A 19,937-nucleotide genomic window follows, 5' to 3' on the forward strand; every position below is an offset into this window, starting at 1 on the left:
CAACACAGCCAAAAAAATAAAATGAAAAAAATGAAAGAAAAAAACTAGAAGACCTACATTTGTAGAGACATGGATGGGCCCAGAGACTGTCATACAGAGTGAAGTAAGTCAGAAAGAGAAAAACAAATATCGTATATTAACACATATATGTGGGATCTAGAAAATGGTACAGATGAACCAGTTCGCAAGGCAGAAATAGAGACACAGATGTAGAGAACAAACATATGGACACCAAGGGGGGAAAGTGGGGGTGGGATGAACTGGGAGATTGGGATTGACATATATACACTACTATGTATAAAATAACTAATGAGAACCTGCTGTATAGCACAGGGAACTCTACTTAGCTGTACAGTAGAAACTCACACAACGTTGTAAACCAACTATACCCCAACAACAACAACAAAATCATTAAAAAAAAATGAAAAGGCAAAAAAACACAACAAAACTAGAAGACCTAGCAAGATGGAGCCTTAATTCTTTCAGGTCTGTGAGCTCCAGCTAACCATAGTCCCCACTGCTCCCTATAGCTCACAACCTGGATCATTTCACTTTCTTACCTGCCGGCCCCTAATCTGCAATCCTTTTACACAGTGCTTCCTGTAGTCTGGGTCTCGATACAGGTTTTAGAAAATGCATTATTTTGCACATAATGCCTCCATTAAGGGTAAGATTTTGAAGGAAAATGTTTCAATTATTTAACGGGCTTGTCAAGCAGTGCTTTTAATTAAACTTGGCTCAAATCAAAAGAAACGGAGTATGTTTTCAGACCAGTCTTGGACATAATACATTAAATCATATCTTAATTCTGACCAAATGGCAGAATAAAGCTCTTTTTAAAAGCATGAATTCTAGCCACCCAAGTGAGTGAGTATTCCATTTATAGCTGCCAGGGGTTAAGGCTTCCAACGTCTTTTACCCACCACCCTGCCCCACCACTAACACACACACCCCCCATATCACCGCCTCAGTATTGAATTTCAGCCTCCAGCAAGTCAGACTTTTTCCATTAGTTAGGTTTGGGATGATTCCTGAGCTGTAGGCACGCTTCCTGGCCAACCGCCAAGTGAACACTAGAATGCAGGAAAATTGTTTATTCCTCAAAAAATAAAGAACCGATTCTATCTTCCCTTTGGTTTTCATAAAGTTCACCAAAAAGGAGCCTACGTTTCTCACAGTGCTTCCATTCTGTTGGATAAACTAACCCAAATCTCAAAAGTCACTGCTTTCTTCCCAGTTATAAAACAAACGGTTTTCATATTCAGAATTGAAAGGTGCTAAAAACAAATCTTAAAAGGTCCAAGCAGCTATCAATATTTTCTTAACACTCTTGCCGATTAATTTAAAAAATCCAAACCTTGGGTAACAATCAACTCTTCTTTGACTAGCAAGAGAGCAGGGAGCTGTATGCTTGGTAACTTTGGAAGGACTCCAGGCCTTTGTGCCATGAATTACTTGTGAACATTTCAAACTGTGATTTTCTGCTTCTCCTTGCACGGCCATCTGAAACTCAAGCTTGAATGATTAATTTCAAGTTTCACCCCTGGTGTCAGAGAACCTCCTTCTTTACAAGTCTGTGAATGAAGTCATCTCTTGAGAAACCACACCTGTAGGGTGGATACTCCGGGTGAAGGAGGAGGAAGAGACCTGTCATCACTGAGACACTCAGATGGCAACGAGTCAGAGAGTGGGGGCTGGAGACCAGGAGGGGATGGTCCCACACAGAAGCACGACCAGTCCTGAGCAGTGGCCAAACCAGGGGCAGGTGTGTGAAGACAAGTTAGAACTCCAATTCGCGTGTACGTATGAAAGTTCAGAAATGAGGACAGAAAAATCAGAGCCCCAAATACAACAGGCAAAGCAAAGCCCAGCCCTGCAGTGGAGGCCATGGGACACAGCTGCTGAAGAGACACCAGAGAAGGAGTAACCTCCATAATGTGGGTTACTTTCTGCACCTCAGTGTTGAAAACTTTTCTATCATCTCAGTCAAGGCAAGAAACGATATACCACACTCAGCTCGCCTGGGCTCCTTACGGAAAGAAAGCAGGTCCCTGGGAACATGATGGGCAGTAAGCTAAGTCAGGAAAGGCAAAGGCACACTAGCAAGTTCTGTCTGATCTCAACGAAAGGATAAAGACCTTAATATTCCAACGTGAGAGCAGCTGGGCCAAGAAGGCTCACCACTGATCCCACCTGCTGGCCACACAGCCCCTCCAAGTGATTCTGACCCATGACCACCTTTCCAAGGTCCTTCAGGAGCTTCTGCTGGAATCCTCTAGGGAGCATGCAGGGCCCATTCTTGAGATAACCTAAATATCCATCATCAGTAAAGCTATGCTGTCAGAGGGTGGCTGGCAAAAGGGCAAATCAAAATGTCCATGACCATCTCCTCGTTGGGACCAGTGATATCCCAACAAGCCCTCTATGTCACTGTTAATTCTGTAGGCTCGTTATTTCTGCCGAGTCCACTATTTTCATTTTGCCAGTTTGCAAATATTGAGTTCTGAGCCCCAGCCTTGTCCTGTATTTGAGGGAGTCCTAGACAAAACACACCCTCAACTAGGTACACAAGCCATGACAATAACCTTGAAATAAAGTCGCTGCCAAGCATGGGATCCTACCGCCCTGGGAAAAGTCCAAACACTTGATAAAATCCACAGTCAGTCTTCCAGACTGGCAACATCCACCTGGCTGGGAGAGCTGTAATAAGCTCACAAGACATCAACTTGGAAGAGAAGAAACGGATACACAGGCTCTGGAGTCAGACAAGAGACCTGGAATCCCATCTACTAGCTGTGTGACTTGACTAGTTACTTAACCTCTCTAAGCCACAGGTCGTTCAACTCTGCATGGAATTAACAATAGTTCCTAACCTGCAGAGCGTTCAATGAGGTGATGGATATAAGAGGCTCAGCATAGCACATGGCACCAAATAAGTGTCTCATAAATGTCTTCTATTCTTATTGTCAGTTTTAGAGGTTTATAGCTTCTAGATAAATCTGAGGGGCCTTTCAAGGTGCATCAATTGGTCAGCCGTATTTCCTTGGTGTCCTCTGGTACCCTCTCCATCGAGTCATGGTCTCAGTAAGGACGGGTGGGAATCCCACCCACAGCCAGATGCCAGCTTTAGCACAGCCTTGGTCTCACAAGAATCCCAGGTCAGTCACAGGCTCGCTGGCACAACTGAATCACGCTGAATTCCATCCACATCGGTCTTTAATGAGCAGCGATCTCTGAAGCAAAGAAATCACTCACCATCCTTGAGTTGATCATTAATCTGAACTAACCGAGCTGGTGAATAAGTCCTTGGTACATGTCCCTTACCACGCACGGCTTGGTCCAGAGTGGTGAGTCCAAGCCTTGGTGATGCTGTCATCGCTGAAACCTCATTACCAGTATCAAGCCCAGATTTCCATCATGAACCACGTCCGAAGTGCTTAATTCCACATCAGGGTCAGTTAATGTGCAGCAAATTATCCACTTAGTAAATTGATGTTATGTTAGCAGATAGTGGTATGGACTCTTGTTCTAACAAATTAAACATCCCATTTAGAGCCCTGAGGAGTCCTTTTATTTAAATGATGCCCAATCAACAAACAAAGCATGCATGACACTAAAGTTCTTCTAGAAGGATGTCTCATTTACAGGTTAAAAAGCAACGAAGTAATAGAAAATAAGTATTTCCTTTTTTGGTCCACCTGCTAGAGGGGAGAAAAAGGAGAGGAGAATCATGGAAGGAACTCACTCCTAGTACGATGTACACTTCAAATATCTTACAATTTTATATGTCATTTACACCTCGTTAAGCCAAAAATTTACAAAAAACTCACTCCTAAACCGCAAATTAAATCCAAGAATTGTAAGATGAACCCAACCTACTTTCCCTCCTGCCTGAAGGTTTGGTGAGAACAGTAAAGGTTTGGTGAGAAACAGTAAGTATTCTTCCATTGATTTTCAGCAAATAAAAGTTCTGCTTGCTGATTCAACTGCCTTTACCAAGCTTTCAGTGATGCATTACTATGGCTTGCAACAGAACAACATACTGGGTGAAAATTAAGCAGAAAGAAAAAAAAAAATCACACTCATCAAAATTGGGAGAAGCAGAAAAGTAAAGAGAAGGTGTGGGATTTGTTGGTAAAGGTTCACTTACCCTGTTCAAAGAAGCTGGCTCTTTCATTATCAGGGTTGCTACCCCAAGTGCTTGGAAACTGACAAATGACAGGAGAGGTCCAGAGAGCAAGAGGGCAGACCTTGAGTGCTGGCCCCTGCTACCTTTCTTCCATCTCAGAAAGATACACATCCGTTTCCTGATATTCTGTGACCAAACTTGTCCTACAGCCTGTTCCTTTGCTTTTTAGGATAAGTGGAAGCTCATAGTTAAGAAGGCCTAGACAAATTACTTAATACCCCACTACGTAAATACATAGATTTATATATATGTATAAATGTTTTAATTATTTTTCACTAATGCCACAGAAAATCTTGGAATAAATATAACTAAGGTATAACAATCGATCTAGATATATTGCTAAGCTATAATAAATAGAATTCAGATATTAAAATTAAATAACAATCAGATGAATGCATCATACACAAACACAAACACATATCCCTAAAAATTATACTACAGAGCTGCTTTGACAGGAAAAATTTTACTTAGGAAACACAGAAAATTAAAATAAAATAAAAAAGGGTTATAGAATCAAGTCAATCTTCTAACTCAGGATTTCCCAGCCTTGGCACTGTTGACGTTTGGACTGAATCAACTTGGGTTGTGTGGGACTGTCCTGTGCTTTCTAGGATGTTTAGCTGCATCCCTGGTTTCTACCCACTAGGTGCCAGTAGCCCCCTCCCCCCATCAGTGGTAACAACCAAAAATGTCTCCAAACATTGCTAAATGTCCCCGGGGAGCCAAAGTCGCTCCCTGTTGAGAATCACTATTCTATATGAAACAGACTTCTAATTCCATCCCTAATGACGCACTCAGTCCTTGGCAACATCCAAAGTGTACACTTTATGACCAAGAACGTATCTGCTGATTCAACCAGGCTAGCACTTTCTTTTTTAAACTACAAAATCTGTATCTTCTTAGGAATGAAAAACATTAGCAGCTACCATATCACCACCTGAACTGAATTATAGCTTTGAAAAGTTGATTTCGATGTAAACCATTATCTTTTAAAAATCTCACATCCGTTGAAAGGTCAATGTCCAAAATGGTTTTCTAAAGTTTTATCACTTGCTGTGAATCTAAAACTGCTCTAAAAGAAGAAACTCTTTATTACCAAAAAAACAACAAAAAAACGCCTCCTTAAACTTGAATGAAATAGCATTTTCATCTATTTCTGCTGAGGAAGATGTGAACAGTCCTAAACCATGACCAGTCAGCTGAGTGCCACTTACATCTACAGGGCAGACAGAGCCATCAGCTCCGCAGATGACAAGCAAGATTCACAAACTGCACACAGATTCCACAGCAAACACGCCTTCTCCCAACACTGCTTCATGGGAATCTGGAGTTTATCAGAAACAGACAAAAGCCAAGAAAAATGACTTAGGAAATTCAGTGTGACCTTCGCCTTCCATAGAGATGCTCTCCAGAAACCTACAAATATTTCATTGAAGCTATTCTTTGAAATCTTCTCTCCAAACACAACTCCTACTATGCCTGTCACTCAGGATGAATGTTCAGTTGCTGCCATCACAAAAGCAATCGGAAGGACTATGTCTTTGGTTTGTTTGATTATAGGAAAATGTCTACCCCCTGTTGCAGTCGCTGGCAAATTAGGTAATTCTTCTGGGGCTTGTATCTCGTGACTTTGGTCTGCTCTCTGTGGAGAAGCAAATACACATTCCCAAAGCTCTCCACACAGATTCTGTCTTTACCTCCTTCTCTACAAACCACTGTACAGCTGTATTTCTAGTTCCATACAGCTGAATATCTTTGGGTCCAAACCCTGGTTCCACCACTTCCCAGCTGTGTGAACTTAAACAAATCACTTCTCTAAGACTCTCTATTTTCATATGTAAAATGGAGATGCGAATGGTACCAATGTATAAGGCTACAGGGCAGATTAAATGAATTAATCCATGTCAAGAACTTAGCACAGCCCCAGCCCATGGTACATGAGTGATCAATACACTTTTGCAAGTTAAACAACCGGACAAAAGAAAATGCAGATGGCGTGGAGGCTGAAAAGAGCACAATGGCTAAGCCAGATTCCGTGTATTCAAATTATTACCAAAATCCTGCAATATATTAAATCCTAAATCTACATCGTATTTCCTCCTTGGACAAATAAACCACTGACTTGAGTTAGAGTACACTGCTAGAATATACATTTTTTTTCTCTTTAAAAGGTAATTTTGTCCTAAGCTGGGTGTGAAAAAGACAGGATATACCATTTTTTTAAATTAACTTCCAAAAACTTACTTACCTTGAGGGAACAGCTATTCAGCTTCATCAAACATTTTATAATAATGCAAAAGAACACCCTCAAGGGACCTTTTATTCTTCTGACATATCCTGTTTCCTTGTTTCACATGCACAAGCCAACTCTAAAGATCCCCATTTAGGGATCTGGTGGAGGTTTAAGAGCCCACGGGGATTTTAAGAGACTCAAAAGGACACAACCTAAGTCATATTTCTGACCCCATCATTTGGTGATAAACCCTGGGTAAAGGAACCTAGTTCTCTGTGCCTCAGGGAAAAGGAATTTACCTGATAGCTCAAAGATAATAGTGAATAAATATAAAGTTACATTCCCGGTGAAGAGCCATCTGAACTCCTTGAAAGAGATTTTAATTTCAGAAGCACATTTTCTCAACACTGCATACAGTCCACCAAAGGGCAAGGCCTAAGGCAGCCAAGCTAGGCCACTTTTTGCTACCTGTTTTACTCTTAAAACTGATGACTCATGTTTTAATTTTTATGGTAAAATACTGAAAAATAATAACTATGGTGAAAATACAGATGCACAATTTACCCTTCACAATGTATGCAAAGAGTCCCTGACTTGCCATCCAAAATATTGTACGGCAAAAGCCAATCCTCTTAACTTCACAGCCAAGAGCTCATTTTATCAGATGTTTTTTCTTCTGATATATACTTTGAAAAACAGGTGATCCCATCTTTAAAATATTTATAGAAAAGGCGCACTGGCCTTTTCAAAGAGAACCTTAAGTGAACGTGGTTTTCGAACCCAAAATACAGTAAGCTAGCCCACTAGACCTACCCAAAGGCAAGAAGGAAATTGTTACAACTGAAAAAGCTACATTCCCAAGAGACACATCTAAGAATTTCAGTGGTTCTCAAGGTCTGAAAATTAATGCCAGAATTTACAGTGTGCACCTGACTTCATATCCTTGAAGTTGAACTTGGCATCTCCTTTTGTGAGAATCCCCAAAGGAATGAAAAATTTATGGAAACTCAGGATTAACAAGGCGGTATTCTGATGACCCCATTCTAATAAGGCAAGTAGGGTGTTAAAACAGTGGGGAGGCTGCTTGTAACTTTCATCTTCTTAGAAAACTGTAAGCAGTTCATAAACACTGCCTCGTAAAGATTCTGCTTCTGGACAGCAAACAATACATCTACTAGATGTGGACAAAATCCCTTAGGCAACAGGACCTCGGTATAAGATACTTCAGCCCGCACACCAACAGTTCTGCCTGCCTCAGTCAGCAAGCAGGATGCTAAACTGAACATGTGTGTTCTATATATGTATATGTAACATACGTACACGTGTATCTATATTACAGATATTCGCACATACGCATATGTACACATATACATATATGATATATTAATCTCATATAGAAACCAGTTTAAACAAACAAACAAAATCTCTCTTTTACACTTGAGAAGTAACAGCTTACCTACTTGCTGCTGAAACACTCACTGGTCATACCCTAGACACATACTTGGCAGGAAAAACAAGAGCAGGTGGGCATTATTCATATAAAACAGGAGTTACAATGGCAGAAAATTCACATGTGGAGAAACCCTGTGCTAGACAACCTAGGTGGCGAAGAGCAGAGCACAGGGCGTCTCCCTAGGACCTCGTGCTCATTCTCGGCTCAAATGTTAATTACAAAAGGAAGAGGGTAGCGAGGTCAGGGATCCTGGGTGGAGACAGCAGAGGTGGGAGGAGGGCTGGCTCAGAAGCTGGCAGTAGGCGTCAGGCGAGTTCAGGCTGCGTGTCCTTGGACTGGGGGAGCTGTCACGTGGCCCCTCACCAGGGGGATTAAAAACGGTAAGGAGAGTTCCTTTCCACGGGATTTACCTCTCTACATGTTGCTCCCCTGTGCCCGATAAACTCTTTTTTCAAAGCATGGGACCAGAAGCAGTAAGAAGTAGGCTGTAAGAAGGAGTCCAATAAGAATAACTGGGAAATACTCCCCTCTCTCCTGGGCTCATCTGCACTGGGCATTCCTCCCAAACTGGCCAGACCCAGGACCAGAGTGAGGGTGCGTCCCTGCTCTGTGCTCTGTGGCCCCCAGCCTGCAGGGTGACCAGCCTTTGGGTGGAGGCTGGGCCTTGTCTGTTCCACCTTCCACCCAGACGATCCCTCACTGTGGCCACGACCACATACCCGACAAGTCAGGACACTTTCCCTGGCCGTGGAAGTCTTGGCTTACATCAAAGAAACCCCTCCTTCCATCCCGGCCTGCCAAGATGCTGGTGGATGACCGGAATATCTTGTAGCGTTCTTGTTCCGCATCCCAAGAAGTCTGGGCTTGAGCGAACTCCAACACTGGCCGCCTGGCTGGTCCAGGTGGGGCTGTCACATGTTTCTGACCTCGACAGCCTAGCCATCAAAAGTCACTGATTTCACACAGCTCCTGTCTCGGGGAAAGAGACCACGAGTAGGAATCTGATGATAGGTAGGATGGTGAGCAAGGGTTCAAATGCACCGGGTTCGACTGAATCGACCTCAAATTGCTTGAGACAGAGTCCGCAGTCAAAACATTCTGTGACAGCAGCACTGAAATATACTGCAAGAAGTACACAAGGAGGGCCACGAGAATCTGAGCTCTCAGCAGCCATGGGACAGAGGAGCATACTAACGCAAATAACTGCTAGCCTCAGAATGATAATGGATGTTAGCACAGGTATTAAAAGAGTACCAGTACACTGGAATACTACGCAGCAATAAAAAGCAACTACTGATGCACACAGCACGGGTGGGTCTCAAGGGCACCGAGTGAAAAATGCCAATCTCAGAGGATTTACACACTGATTCCATTTATGTAACAGTCTCGAATGACAAAATTATAGAGAAGAACAGATCAGTGCTTACTAGGGACTGGGGGGAGGGTGGGACTGTTTCCCGTGGGGCAGCACGAAGCATGGGAGAGTTCTGTATTCTGGGTGTGCTAGTGGTTGCACGAATCTATAGGTGTGGTAACACTGCCTAGGACTACACATGCACACATACAGATGAGTGGATGCAAAAATCCGAACGAGGTCTGTAAACTGGACCAATGAAAATTTCCTGGTTTTGATACTGTACCATTGTTATCTATTGTTATATAAGATATCACCCCCAGGGAAGCTGGGTGACAGGTCCACAGGACCTCTCTGCTATTTTGGCAACATCTGAGTCTGTATTTCTTTTTTTTTTTAAAAAAAAAAAAAAGCAAAACATGTCAGAATAAAACTGTACAAAATATATAGGGAGAGGGCAATAATTACAACTTACCTCAACATGTTCTCAAAACTTTGAGAAAATATGACCTCCTTTTTTCCTAGTGGAGAACAACAGCTAGTTTGATTACTCGGTATAATAAATATTTCCCTAATGCTCTAAGGAGAGAACTTTGGGAATATGAGGTAAAACACTAGGAGGGAGACCAACGAAAGCTTTAGGGCAGAGGGCACAGCTGGACGTGAATATTCCCACCAGACGGAACAACACAACTTAGATGATAAAACCGATTCTAAGTGTCCAAGTCTCCCGGGGAGAGTTTGGATCCTAAAGAGAATAAAATTTCAACACTGATAAATGTGTGCTCCCCATCACCCAAAGAGATGAAAAGCAATTAGGAATCGACATAAATGAGGAAGGGTGAAGAAAGTTCGGGAGTGATCCAAATTTAAGCTGTGGCTACAAAAGTGTGGCCATGGCACCATGATTCTCCACTGGAGCGATTTTACTCCCCCCTTCCTCCCCAGGGCATATCTGCAATGTCTGGAGATGTTTTTCGTTGTCACAACTCAGGGAGGCGAGTGCTACGGCATCTCGTGATCAGAGGCCCGGATGCCGCTCTACACCCTACAAAGCACAGGACAGCCCTGCGTTACAATGAGTGATCCGGCCGAAATGTCAAGGGTGCTGAGGTTGAGAAGGCCTAGAAAGAGGGCACCCTTGCCCACCTCTGAAAATCTGAGGCTGAAAGCTAAGGGAGGGCTGTACATACCCCTTGGCCCTTAGCGCTCATCATTGAAAGAACAAAATGTGGGCAGAGATAAACAGAAGCAAACCTGTACTAAATGACAGTGGTATACATTGTAAAAGGTGGAGTGTTATTTTCACCCAGAACTCAACACTTCTATTTCAAAGTCCATGGAAAGATCTCCCGGGGGTAATTAATAAAAATAATAAGCCTTACAGTCACACACAGACACAGACACAGACACAGACACAGACACAGACACAGACACAGACACACACACACACACACACACCCGTCAACAGTGTTGTATGTTACCTAAATCCCTATAGCTAGAACCACCACCACCACGTAACTGCTGTAGCTCAGGGTTAACTCACAAGGATACTTACAATGCAAAGGAATAAGAATTAAAAGAAAAATCCATACAAACGATTCCCCAAACAAATGGCCAATGGCTCCCCAGGCGGTATACAGCAAGGTCCCCTGTGTAGGCTTTGGCCTTAAATGAACATCAGGTACGGGCACTGGGATTTCTGGGGGTCAGATGCGAATCAACACCCCACTTGTAATTGACTGAGAAGAATGCCTCCCTCCTCCACTCTGGTTCAGAGAAGAACCTAACAAGTGGACACAGAAATCTAGTATTATGTGTTTCCTCTGTGAAACAATGCATGTCATTAAGACTCTAAGAAGAAGCTACAAAATCCCTGCTATCATAAATACATCATGACAGGGTGTCTCAGCTGTGCCTGCTGTAAGCTGCACCGACACCTCTCAGAAAACTTTTGCTGCCAAATAGTCTAAGTAAAAATGTGCGAACCCTTTGAACAAACATCCCCACTCCTGGAAAATTTTATCCTCGAGAAATAATCAGACAAGCGTGCAATGACCTGGGTACGAGAATGTATGTGTCCTGTTTTCTATAATAGCAAACACCTAGATACACCTAGAATGGACACATAAATAGGGACACATGTCCAGGAAGAACGCAGGGCCACTCAGACCAGACACCTCAGACCTCTGTCTTGGGCTATAGGTTTCAGAGTGCACTGTGCATCACAAAGAAAAAAGAAGGTAAACAAACAGAAGTTCCTCAAATAAAGAGTAAATCACGGTCTTTGGTGGAAAATGATATTATATTAATTTTGAACTTGCAGTAGCAGCAGCTATTTGATATAAACTATTGTTTACTATTAATATTAGCAAAAGTTTCCAAAACCCCCCAAAAAACCTAACTTGGCCACTTCACTTTAAAAAAATGTGTTTTTAAAAATTTTAGAGAAAAATTTCTTCAAACAGGAACTACATGTGAAACAGGCAACAAAGTTGGTATTTTAAGAAAATATAAGGCGATAAAAACATTTCCATGACTAGGAAGAAAAAGATTCACACATTTTTATATGTAGACTATTTTCTGGCTGAGATGCATTAAGGTTTAGTCTCATCTGAAAACAGATTTTTAACGAATTAACTTCTGTTTTCAGTTTTCTTTATAATATACACAGGATTGAAAAGTTTGAGGAATATTTTAAGAAACAGTGGAAATTCACAATATTAATGATATGACTTATACAATAAAATTAAAATATTTTGTGCTTCCTGCAGTATCAATAACCTATCACACGTAATTTTATTCCTTTTTTTAACCTAAATATTGCTGTATGAATTTTGTTGACAATGTCAATAACTACTGGCTGCCTTAGCAAAGCATCCCCAAACCGAAATTAATTAAAGAACCACAATGACTCAAGAAAGGTTTTTTACTTTAGCATTACTGTCAGTAACACAAATTATTGTGAAAATCTTGACTGTAACCATATAATTAGTGATTCTGCTGAAATATGGGCAAGAAAAGTAGACCTATTGAAAATTTACTATGGAGTATATGTCTATTACTCACGCAGACATCACTGGTCCATCAATAGGACACCCACACATGTGCAACTATAATTATCTTCCTTCATCTTTCATAGTCTGACTTTGGGCAATAAAACCCATAGCTTTAGACATTTTTCGATTGTGTCCTAATGAAGGTATATTTATCAAGGTAGGAGAATAGAAGACACTTATTTACCAGTTTGGAAGCTTGATTTATAACTTAAATATTTTACAGATGTGATATAGGGCTTGCATTTGTACTCTTGTCCCCGGCCCTGAAAATCACAGGGGCTGTCTGTATACATGCAAGATCCTTGCCATTTAAAGCTTTTCTCAAGCAACTCTTTTAAATTTATTTATTTTATTTTTGGTTACGTCGGGTCCTCGTTGCTGTGCGCGGGCTTTCTCTAGTTGCGGCATGCAGGCTTCTCCTTGCGGTGGCCTCTCTTGTTGAGGAACACGGGCTCTAGGCACGCGGGCTCAGTAGTTGTGGCTCACGGGCTCAGTAGTTGTGGCTCGCGGGCTCTAGAGCGCAGGCTCAGTAGTTGTGGCGCACGGGCTTAGTTGCTCCACGGCATGTGGGATCTTCCCGGACCAGGGCTCGAACCCGTGTCCCCTGCATTGGCAGGCGGATTCTTAACCCCTGTGCCACCAGGGAAGCCCTCTCAAGCAACTCTTAAGTGAAAAACATTACAGGTGCCCTTTCACAGAAACAGATACAGAGGCAAAGAAAGCATATACCACAAAACATTAAGAGTAGGACTGAGAAAGTTTTTGTCCTTTGCTTATGGCATTTTCTAAATTTTCTAAACTTAGCACATACTCCTTGCAGGATTAAGGAAAGAAAAAAGTTTAAGAATGACATGGAAAAGTAGTACTGTAAATCTATGTTTATCAAAGCTTTTGTTTTTAAGCAAGAACGCTCCTAATTCTACATATATTCCTAGCAACCCAATTTAAGTATCTATGAAGCTGATAAAACCCAAAAATCAATGGTAGACTCACACATGAGCATGAAGTCTACCAGAAAAACTTTTAAATAGACTTTTAACACACAAAGTAGATAGCATGAACACAGACTCTACAAAGAGGTAAGTCCACTTCTCTCCACAATGTACATCACTGTCAATGGATACTGCTTACATGTTATTAACTGACCCCCAAAAATGACACTTAAAAGAATTATGGTAAGAGGCCAAGTATTAGGTAAGAGGCCAAGTGAAAAAGCTACTTTCTATTCCAACGTCCAAATCTCATTTTACCTTGCCCTTTAATCACTGACAGGTAATAAAGATAAACATCCCCACCACAAAATACAAAAATTCAACATTGCCTACCTTTTCTAATATAAATCTCTCTCTTTTTTTTTTTTTTTTTTTTAATTACCACAATTTTAAATGCCTTTCTACAGAGGCAATTTTCATCCTGAAGAGTAGATACTGAAGCTGGGGAGAAGACAGAACTATGAAATGCCTAACTGCCATCTGGTCCTCCCCTGCTCTGGCTGTGTTTCAACAGATGTGGCATGGCTTTGCCACAAGAACTCTAACACTTTTTCCTGTAACTGGCAGAGTCAGATGATGTGATGTCATGTGACACGAGGGGCTAGATTTAAACTGGGGACTCAAGTTTCATATATTAAGCCTGGCGGACACATTTTCCAAACAGCTTTTAGTGAGGTATCAAAATGTTTTATTCAAGGACTGCTCCATGAGAAATATTCCGCTCTCCTGTCAAAGATCACTCCACCCACAAGCATTAATAAGCTAACAAGTAAAACAACGGATATAGAGAAACTCTGGGAAGGCGGCCAGAATCTTTAATCGAAAGAGAAGATTCCATCAGAAAACCTCCAAGAGGAATACTCTGATAATTGAGACTTAGAATAGGGAGACAAATAAGCCCTATCCTTTCTTTTAATAAAATAACTACTTCTCAAAAATCTAGTTTTCTAAGTGCCTTATTATCTATATCTCCCTACCATCCTCATGAGGTTGGGGCCAGCAGCTTTAGTAACCACACCTCACGAGGAAACAGAAGGGAATTGTCTTTCCTAAGTAAAAGGCACACCAAATAAAAACTGGTGGCATGTTCAAAAGCTGATGAACATTTTCCTGCTGGGTTTGCAGTGTTTCTGGGGCGTGGGCCACTTGTTTTCCCAAACCCCCATGCAGTTTTCAACTCAAAAATCATTCACTAACTGCCTAAGGTCTTAAGTACTTTATCAAAGAAACAGTGATGCAAGCATAAGACAAGTGACACCAACAGGAGAGTCAAGCATGGCAGTGAAGAGCACAGACCCTCTGGAGACATCCTGTGTGGGTTCAAAGCCTGGCCATCGCTTTCTAACTGTGTGACCTTGGGCCACTTATTTAACCTCTCTCTGCCTCACTTTCCTCATCGATGGAACCTCGCTCATAGGGTTGTTAAATAAATTAATTACTGAATGGAAAGTGCTCAGAAACATGCCTTGCACACAATAAGCACTCAGTAAACAGCAAACATATTTCTTACTGTCTTCAAAGAACTGTAAAATGCTTCATAATCAAGAGAAAAAGTTAGAAGCATCTCCCCTCCCACCATAAAAAAAATCTGTACTCGAGAGGAAAATAACAGCTACACAAGGATAGAATCCCATCCTTAAGGACCTTTGAGTGCAAACGAGGTGACAAAACTTATAAATCGGATTATTTAACCTCTCAAGACTCTGTCTATTCGTTGGAGAAGGAAAAAAAAAAAAAATAAGTAAAGCCCTCTAGCTAAAAGGGGTAAATTCCTAACACAACCAGGACAGAAAGAAGTACAGTCAAGCTCATAGGGAAGAGAGGAGTGACCATGAACTAGACTTGTTGGGGATGGTTTCAAAAAGGAGCTAGACAGGCAGGACATCCGATCAGCGGAGAGAACGGCACAGACGAAGGTTTGGAGTAGGATTGGTAATAGATCCTCTGGAACAGAATTCACGTGCGGGAAAAGAATAAAGAGAGTTGCAAGGTCAGAAGGCCTTGGAAACCAGACTAAGAATGTGAGCTTGACTTTATAAGCCATCTAGACATGCTTTAGACAGAGTTCTGGAAAATCAGCCAGAAGTGTATTGGTCAAAAGGGAGAAAATTAAAAAATGCAATCTAGCACCAGAAATGATACTGGGAACAGCTCGAAGACCAAGATTTCCCTGCACCATAGAGTACTGGGATTTCAGTCACCATCAAAGGCCACTCGTTCTTAATTTCTAAGTTACTATAATCTTGAATTATTACTCACTTACCAGGTGCCAAGAGCTCTGTAAACCTTATCTCGAATTCTAATAACCATGCAAGGTCAACACCGTTATGCTCACTTACAGACAGAGAAAGGAAGCCCAGGAAGGTCAGATAACCTGGCTGAGAGCCCACAGGTGTGGAGGGTACAGCCAGCCTCCCAGAGGCCACATCTCTTCTACCCGTAGGGAGGAGGCTCTCAACCCGCCTAGGGGCATTCAGGCCCAGGGAAGTGTGGCCCAGCTTCCCGTAGACTTCACTGGCTGCTCCTGCTTGAGCGTGCCCTGCAAGTCAATGACCTGAGACTATAAGTCCCCTACACACGAACCTTCAAGTTGCGAACTTTCAAAGATGCGAATGTGTGTTCCATCAATGTCAGGCGTGAGTGAAACTGCAGCTTGCCTTCCGTCTCCTATTGCTAACGATCCTTCAGTTCTACCATCTCCCACCTCCCCTCCCTCCTCCAGTCAGTAACTCTTCTTGCCTGTTCACCCGATGCCAGCCCTGGATGTCAGCTGCTGTGCTGTACTACTGTGCATTTCAAGGTACTGTACTGTAAGATTAAACATGTTTTATTTTTTGTGTTTGTTTTTTATGTATTATTTGTGTGAAAAGTATTATAAACCTATTACAGTACAGTCCTGTGGAGCCAACTGTGTTAGTTGGGTACCCAGGCTAACTTTGTTGGACTTAAAAACAAAATTGGACTTAACGAACGGGCTCTGGGAACGGAACTCGTTCGTTATGTAGGGGACTTACTGAATTACGTAGCAGTTATTCTGAATGCAAAATTTTGAAACCCATTTATAAGGAGGTACCCTATTTCCCATCACTCCATAGAAGAGCGCATTCAAGGCTTGTGTCCTTAAAGGTGACCTCACTTAAAAGCCAGCAGAGCTGGAAAAACAAACACTCGGCACTCTCCCTGCACAGCTCTGGTTAAACAGTGCTGGCCCTACCCACGCCGCTCTGGGCCTGATCTGGGGAGAGGTGACCGCCCAGGAGACCAGGGCTCCCTGCTCCCAGCTGCTTCCGTGCCTCTGCTGCACCCAACATGGCAGGGCCCAAAAGTGACAACAGGAATCCTTGCGGGGTGTGCAGAAAGGGCAAGGCACTGTCACTCCACTGTGGGAAAAGGGGACACCAGGGAATGTTCTGATGATTCCACTTTATAGTCGTCAAAGGGGTGGCCTGCAGGATGTGGTGGGACAAGGAAGTCCTCAGTGCTTGCCTTTTGCCCTTGAGAGATGATTGGGGGGTCAGGGGGAGGGGGAGGAAGGAGCTGCTAAAATCAACAGTCTTAATTTCTTTTACCAAGACAAAAAATATCAGTAAGATGTGAAACGAACAAAACACTATAAAAAGGGGAGAAAAATAGCCTCAAGAACTCGTTCCAGCTGAAAAAACTATTTGAACTCCAGGTAACAATAGAGATTAAGACACCACCCCGAATTAAGTGGAAACGAGGAAGGTGTTTCCACTTAACACCTGGAGAGGTGTGTTTGTTCCAGCCCAGGGTGACCCAGGCTGTAAGAAACAGGTACAGCTGGAATGCTTTCCACTAACAATTTAGCGCTTAAAACATTAATACCTGCTCTATGTTTGTGTTTATGAGTATCTTACTTGTGTATATTTTACACACTTCTGAAAAATCAAAGTGTTCATATATGTCCAGTTAATAAGCCTCAGAAGATCTTTTGCTTGAACAGCCATCATGCCATGCCTGTTCCTAAAACAAGACGGAGAAGTCCCGCTCGTTTACGTGTCCAGCTGGCACCGACTGGCCCCTCCAGTATTCTAGTCTGTACCCGGCACTGGGGACTTGGAAACAGCGGCCACTTCAAAACATCAACACGTTTGCACAGCAGTCTTGCCACTTTGCCGGTTGAGCCTTTTCAGTTTGTTTTAAAACTTGCTTCTGGTTACAGACATACCTAACCTTAGGTTCTTCCTGAAGTAACTTCTTAACAACTTACCTCTAAATGCTGAAAAAGCAAATTTCCGAGAAGCGCGCACACAATTCACTCGAGAGGTGTCATAAAGATCCAAGGCCGTGAAGAAACTGAAACTCAGTTGGGGAGTGTTCTCCAATCCCCGGGTACATTTTGAGGTCAGTAGCCATCAGCTGCCGGGCACAAGCCTCACAAGCTTCCAGGTGACCGGCAGTCAGATGCCTGATGCTACGTAAAGTAGGCAAGAAAGCTGTGCCTGCAACACGCACGGGAATTAATTCCACGAGGCAACTGCTTCGTGGGTCTCACTCAGTGGGTCTCAGCTGGGAATGACTTTGTTCTCTGTGGCTCATTTGGCAACGTCTGCAGACATTTTGGTTGTCACAACTTGGGGGTGCTGGTGGCATCCAGTGGGTAGAGACCAGGCAGGCTGCTCAGCATTCCACTCTACACAGGACAGTTCCCCCACACCAAAGAACTGACTGACCCAGAGTGTCAATGGTACCCAGTTTGAGAAACTCTGGTCTAGCTCTAAATAGCAGCTGCTAGTCACAAGGAGCTCTCGCTTCCTTGTTATTTGGCCGTTCACACATAGAGCTAATACATGCGACATCTCATTCAATTTTTTTTCAATTGTTAACATTAGCTTCAAATTGCTGTCCAACAAGCAATAAGTCATTATCCCTAAGTCACAATGGGAAAAGTTACCAAAGAACAGGACACCACTTAGAGATACAAGAGGCCTTACAATTTTGCCGTCCTTGGAAATACATCACTTCCACACTTACTCCATAAAGAGATCCATAGAGACAGGATCTATGTTAGGAGTATGTCTTCAATTAATAGCACTGTATAGCCTCTCTGGCCCTGCTGGCTTCCCATTCAAAGTAATTATGGTTAGGGAAGGAACTCTGATTAAAAATTAATACTGACTAGAACTAAATTAATCAGAAATTAATTTCTGATTAGAAATTAACATTGTAATAGAAATACATCACAAGAGTAAAAGTATAACTTTGAATAAAAATGTCCCCCAATACTAAAGTCACCAGCAACAGAGCAAAAAGGCTGTGAGTTCTATAACAACCTCTTCAACCTTGGGCAAGTGACTTAACGTCTTTGGATTAAGATTCTTCACCTAGGAAAGGCAAGGGATGGAGAAGAAGATCTCTGAAGGCCAACTTCAACATTATATTAATCATGGATATAAAATCCAACAACTAGGTCTCCTTACACTGAACCAAGGCATAGTGTAGGGAGAAACAGTACTTCAAAGTCCAATGGGAGGATACCAGGGCAGGAGGTTGCAGCTGCCCCATGTTATCCTGCAGTTCTCCCCACTTCCACTAGGGGGCAGAGTCCTTCCAAAGGGGAGGTCACTGGCCCCCTGCAGTCCACAGACAGGCTTCATGGGGACGGGGACCCCAACAAATCGAATACAAATTCTATGTCTCATCAAATTTCCTAAAGAACTCACAACACAAGAGCAAAATAAAGGCCTCCCTCCCCCCGCCAAAAAAAGTTAAGAATTAAGAGTCCCGCAGGCAGAGCCTCAGGTTTTCTTACAGATGAAAGCAATTAAACTAGCCCACTGGTCTTTTATCACTGGTTAACCTGCAACTCCTGCAAAAAGTTCTGGTGCCTTCTTACAGGCATGCAAACAAAGGTCTATGGACTAGCAAATGCTAGTCTCACAATTATAGGTCTCATTTAAAAAAAAAAAAAAAAGGAGAAATATGTATTAATGAATGATTAATTCTTTTCCAGTCGACCTCTCACCATGAATGTGGGTATCACCTGTGAGATACCACTTAAAAAAAAAGGGGATATTACTATTACACAAGAATATACCACTCTGGCCACTATAAATAGTCATCAGGCTATTTATAGTAAGTGGGCATCCGGAAAGTACAATGACTTGAAATAATAAATCCAATTAAGTCTGAGAAAGCAAGTTAACCAACATAGAGGCAAACCCTCACCAATCTAATTTGCTGGAAGGTTCCAAAACTGTCCTGGATTTACAAAACATCCCCTGGCTTTCAATGAAAGTCACATCAGACTCATTAAGCCAACTAAGTTTACTTTGAGCCACTTCAAACCTCAAACTTAAATAGAATTTGTTAAATAAACACAACCAAGAAAGGAAAGGGAACCAAGAAACCACGGTAACTCTCGATCCCAGAGAAAAGGGTTCTCAAGTCAAGGGTTTCAAGTAACCGTGGTGTCCCGCCCTCAATGACCCAAAAAGGAGCATCAGTTTAATCTTTCAAAAATAACCAATGTTCGCTCTAAACGATTTTCTTTAAATTCGAATTCCAAATCTGCCAAGGACAGTCAGCACAAATACGTGATCTTTTGATCTCACCCTCTGGAATGATCTCAAATCCTAAAAGAGCACTTCTTGGTGAGCACCAGAACCTAGACTCCAAAGGTCCGACAGGCCGAGA

General features: G+C 42.3%; 1 protein-coding gene across 1 annotated transcript in view; it reads right to left on the reverse strand.

Moving 5' to 3' along the window:
• The window catches only part of MYO10 (myosin X), a 214,682-nt gene that overhangs the window by 193,230 nt on the left and 1,515 nt on the right, over positions 1-19,937 (reverse strand).

Source organism: Balaenoptera musculus, chromosome 3 (assembly GCF_009873245.2).
Source record: "Balaenoptera musculus isolate JJ_BM4_2016_0621 chromosome 3, mBalMus1.pri.v3, whole genome shotgun sequence".
NCBI lineage: Eukaryota > Metazoa > Chordata > Mammalia > Artiodactyla > Balaenopteridae > Balaenoptera > Balaenoptera musculus.